The 4,650-nt window shown below is 39.5% G+C and overlaps 1 long non-coding RNA gene across 1 annotated transcript; it reads right to left on the reverse strand.

The window, feature by feature from the left end:
• Window positions 1-1,768: 1,768 nt before the first annotated feature.
• LOC133707315 (uncharacterized) lies at window positions 1,769-4,037 on the reverse strand. The gene is made up of 3 exons (XR_009845049.1): window positions 3,570-4,037; window positions 3,272-3,320; window positions 1,769-3,038 (listed from the first exon to the last, which is right to left on the reverse strand). It is a non-coding gene; the product is annotated as an uncharacterized LOC133707315 (long non-coding RNA).
• Window positions 4,038-4,650: the final 613 nt, after the last annotated feature.

The following is a 4,650-nucleotide window of genomic DNA, read 5'->3' on the forward strand; positions in this document are numbered from 1 at the left end:
TGAGCAGGCTTAAAAGGTTCTTCACAAAAGAAACATAAGTTCTTAGCTCTTCCTTCTTGATACTCGGCCTGAGTTAATTTCTTATGTCCCAACTCATTGTTGTTGACCACCAAGGGGGTTCTTGTACTCGACTTGGGGGTAAGAGAAGTGTTATTGGCAGGTCTGCTGATAGTTGGTACCAATTTTGCAGCAGCTGACCTGAACTGATGCTTGTGACCAACATACTTTTCTTCGTAGATTTTTGCCAATTCATAAGCTTCCAACAATGTTTTGGGATTCAAAGCTCGCACATCCACCCTTATATCCTCCTTGAGACCACCAATGAAACAAACTACCAAAGCTCCTGGGGAAAATCCAGGTGCCCTGCAAGAAGGCTTAGTGAAATGTGCCTTATAATCAGCTACGCTACCCACTTGTTGGAGCTTAGCTAGTGTCGCTTGATAATCCACACTGTTGTAAGAACCAAATTGTCTCATCATCAAGTCAGCAAACCCCGCCCAATTCTTGGGATAATCATCCTTAAATAAATGCCACATGTCTGCCGCTTCTCCCATAAGATGCATCGCTGCAATTGTCACCTTCCTATCCTCTAGAATCTGATAGAAAGCAAAATATTGCTCTGCTTTATTCAACCAGTCCACAGGATCACCCCCATCAAATTTTGCGAAATCAAGACGCATTTGCTTCATAGTAGGAAGCTGAGGATCATGTGCATTATGGGCACCAGGTGAATTGAGAACCATTTGGGCATACTGGGGACCTGGAAGAAAGGTAGGTGACTGATTGTAAAACTGAGGGTATTGGGTTGTAGTAACAACATATGTTGGGTGAGACGACAATGAGTTGATAGGCTGTTTGGATCGAAGCTAGCTCACATTAGGGAAGTAGGGAGGGGCTTGGGAGCACAGTTGTGATGTAGTAGGCGTAAAGTCAATATAAGACACATGGTAAGGTCCAGAATATATATGTCAAATTGAATGAGCTTTGATGACTTTGTGGTTGTGACAATGGAATATTATGAGCAACATAGTGTGGCTGTGAACTTATATTAGGCATATGAAAGTATTGTGGTGCTGAATAAAATTGAGAAATAGGTTCCATCATCAAAGCTCCACTACTCAAAGCCATGCTAGTCGAGTAGCCCATCGGCAAAGAGACCATTGAACCAAGCAAATTAGGTAATTCCATACTCATCATATGTGTATTTGGGACACCATTCATAGCACTACGCATCATATGTATATTTGGGACACCATTCATAGCACCAGTCATAAACGAGCTATATAAAGGTAATACTGATAGATCAGGAATTGTAGTATGAAAGTTACCCAAAGCTGAGCTCGCGAGGGAAACTGGGGGGTGTACCGATGCTGGTGGTGACGACGACGACGTCTTCAGAGGTGACGACAATCTCGGTGGCGGCGAAACCCCTACTTGAGAAGTACCAGCAACCTCACATGGGCTCTTAGGACCCACTCGCAGCTGACGAATTTTGACACGCTAAAAGTAAGCGCGCAATATAACCTTGCAAAATGTAGTTGTCAGTATAGAATAAGTAAGGATCGTTCTAGCCGGGGATTGAGGGTACACTTGTAATTGCAAAAACAAATAAAGAATTAAAAAAAAGTAAAACGTATTATTTACAAAAATAAAACAGAGAATTAAAATATATACAAGTAAACACAAATAAGCGGGGTTTAGAATTTTTAAATTAAAAATTAAAATAAATAAAAGTAAAAATGTAAAATACATATACAATGGTGGAACGCAAGAAACAAAGATCAAAACCACAATCATATGCATGATTTCCAATCACAAGCCTCCAGAATAAGTCCCTAATATATTGTTGCCGAATTTTCAAGGATTATTTCTGATTTTATTCATAAATTTCGGCCAAATATCTAGGCATGAACCTAGACAATGTATCCGGACACATTTTGGACCATTTTCTCCCTTAAATCTCTCCATGGCTTTATCCTTAATGTCCTCCCCTTGATTTTCTCTTGATTTTCACGTTAATACTGCAGATTTTAATTCCTTAATTTCGGCCAACACATCTTGAGGAAATTGAGGAACTAATCTGGACTTGTTTTGAGCCTTATCTTGTTGCACACACTTCACCCTTCCTTGAAATTCTCCCTTGACATTCTCTAACGTAATCTTTTTTATCTTCCTTTGATTTTCACGTTGTCTTTGTGATCTTCTCTTGATAATTCACGGCAATTAAGGATTTATTCTCCAAAAATCCCTCTTTGACGTCCACATGCAAAACCCTAAATCCAAATGGCTTCCTCCATTTGCCGAAAATCCAAATTAATCCATAAGATTCTTGGGCCTCCATGTGTCATCTTCAAGTCATGTGGTCTCCTAGTGCCTCCAGGACTCTTCTCCCAACGCCCTCTAGCTTTTCTTTCTCTTTTTGAGCTCATTTCAGCTTGTTTGCTCCATAGGACCTGAAAATAGAAACTATTACTAAAAATAGAAACTTCCTAATAATAGTAACTTTCCTAAACAAGAAGGATTCATTTAAGGAAATAACTGAGTAAATATGAGGAAATAACAATTAAAACGTCGCATTAAAATGCTCCTATCAAATTTCTTCGAGCAATTCCGAGCGTAAAGCAGAATTCTGAGAGCGCATATACTCCAAGGACTCCCTGATGTCATGAAAATTTGCTGACGTTTGATCGCGATGTAGCTGAAGATCCAACTCTAGTGGGTTAGGATCTGGATGGCGCGAAGAGGAAGAAGAACGAGGATGTGACAGCATTGGAGGAAACTCTGAGCTACTGGAAGGCGGTGGTGGAGGTGAAGGTGGTGGTGGTGGCGGTGGACCACCCTTCTTCGGCCCCATAAAAGGGCTCTGATACCACTTAATAGGAGTCCCTGGGTTTTAAAGAGTAAAAATGTAGAAGAATTGTGAAAGAAGAAAAATGACAGAAGCAAATTCTCATTGATTATTACAGCAAGGGATACATGGTTTATATAGTCCAAGAGGTCACAGCACCGTCATGCACAAAAGAGATAGTTGTCCTCACCTACAACATACATCAGTAACTAATTAAACACAGAGTAGTATGAATGAAACGACACAAATCGTGAATGGGCCTCGTTGGACCAAGTAATCTTCAAGTTATCCCTTTAATTGATGGGAGGCCCATTAGATAAGCATTAATCTTAAAAACGAATTAAATTCACGAAACTATGAGCCATTAATCTCAAAGTTCAAGAATCAAGAATGATCAAAGTAAATCATAACTGCATTACATACCGGAGGTCTTGGAAACCTGTTCATAGTGATTAAGATTGATGAGGATGATCTGAAATGAAATGGTGGAACAGAGATTATGGCTTATTAAAGTGAAAAAATGCAAGCACTAAGAACTACATATTTATACCCAGACGACGCGCGCGGGAAGGTTACAGCCTACGAAGAAGTTTGGGTAAAAAGTATCTTGGGTAACTATTCTGTACGGGTTGTACTACCAAAAAAAAAAGATCAAAATTAAAAGGTTGACCTTCAACTAGATCTAGATCTAAGAAAAAGCCGGTGGGTTGAAAAAACGTACCCATTCAGATCGGTATGGAGATGCAACTTTTAGAGCCATAGCACCCATCTAGAGGGGTGGCACCGAAAACTTTAAGGTGTGTGGGTTTTCTGGGTTCTCTCAATCCCGGTTTGAAAGGTTGTGGAAATTTCCCTGATCTAGGCTCCACCCTTGAGGATTGAAATTATCAATTGGATTCGCACAACAAACGCTAGCGAGAAGGTGTAGTAGTAGCAGGGATGTTCTATTGACAACAACAAAGAACAAAATAGCCTTTCTCCTCCTTTGTAACTTTGATGATCAAAATGATTGAGGGTTTCCGTAGGGTAGTGACAAAGATCAAGGATTGGGGGCAACGGATGGGTGGCGGCTCCTCCTCCCCATCACGGAGACGGAGAGGAGGAGGAACGGTTGTCGTTCTGGGAACAAAATTGTACGGCGGCTCTGCTATTGAAAGGGTTGGCATTATTTAGAATGGAAGATGAAAGATGTGAGAGATAAAGGACACTATATACGAGCCCGAGGGCATGGGTTCGCTGATTTACAATACTACCTTTTAAGGTCGTTGTTTTATGTCCAACGAATTAGGAAAAATTAGTGACTCGATTTTAAACTTTTAATATTTAATGTGTGATCGGCCCTAATCTATATGACTTGGGTGCTTTAACCATTCAGCCCCCGGATATTTAGCGATTTTGGACTCGATGCATGTTTATTTGACACTAGCTAATCAATAAATGACATGACTCACCGTTGAATTAAATATTTTAAAATTATATTTTCATCGCTAAGTAAGGCGATGTTTTCATAATTTATTTTCTTTTGTAGAAATAACGTGTAAATTGACAATCTATGTCAAATAAATAATGTTAATTTACACAAATACAAGTTTATAGTGCAAATTCAACGAGCATATCAACAAAGGGAAAATCTTCCAAACAGTATCTGAACTTTTTCTTACTATTAACTTTCATACCTATGTTTCAGAAAATATCAAAATGGTACCTGAATATTTAAGACCGACCCAATTTTCGTACCTAGCAACAGAAAGAATGTTCACTCCGTTAACTTTTGAGGGGTAAATCTGGCACTTCCGAAACAA

This window comes from Rosa rugosa, chromosome 4, assembly GCF_958449725.1.
Source record: "Rosa rugosa chromosome 4, drRosRugo1.1, whole genome shotgun sequence".
In the NCBI taxonomy this organism is placed as follows: Eukaryota; Viridiplantae; Streptophyta; class Magnoliopsida; order Rosales; family Rosaceae; genus Rosa; species Rosa rugosa.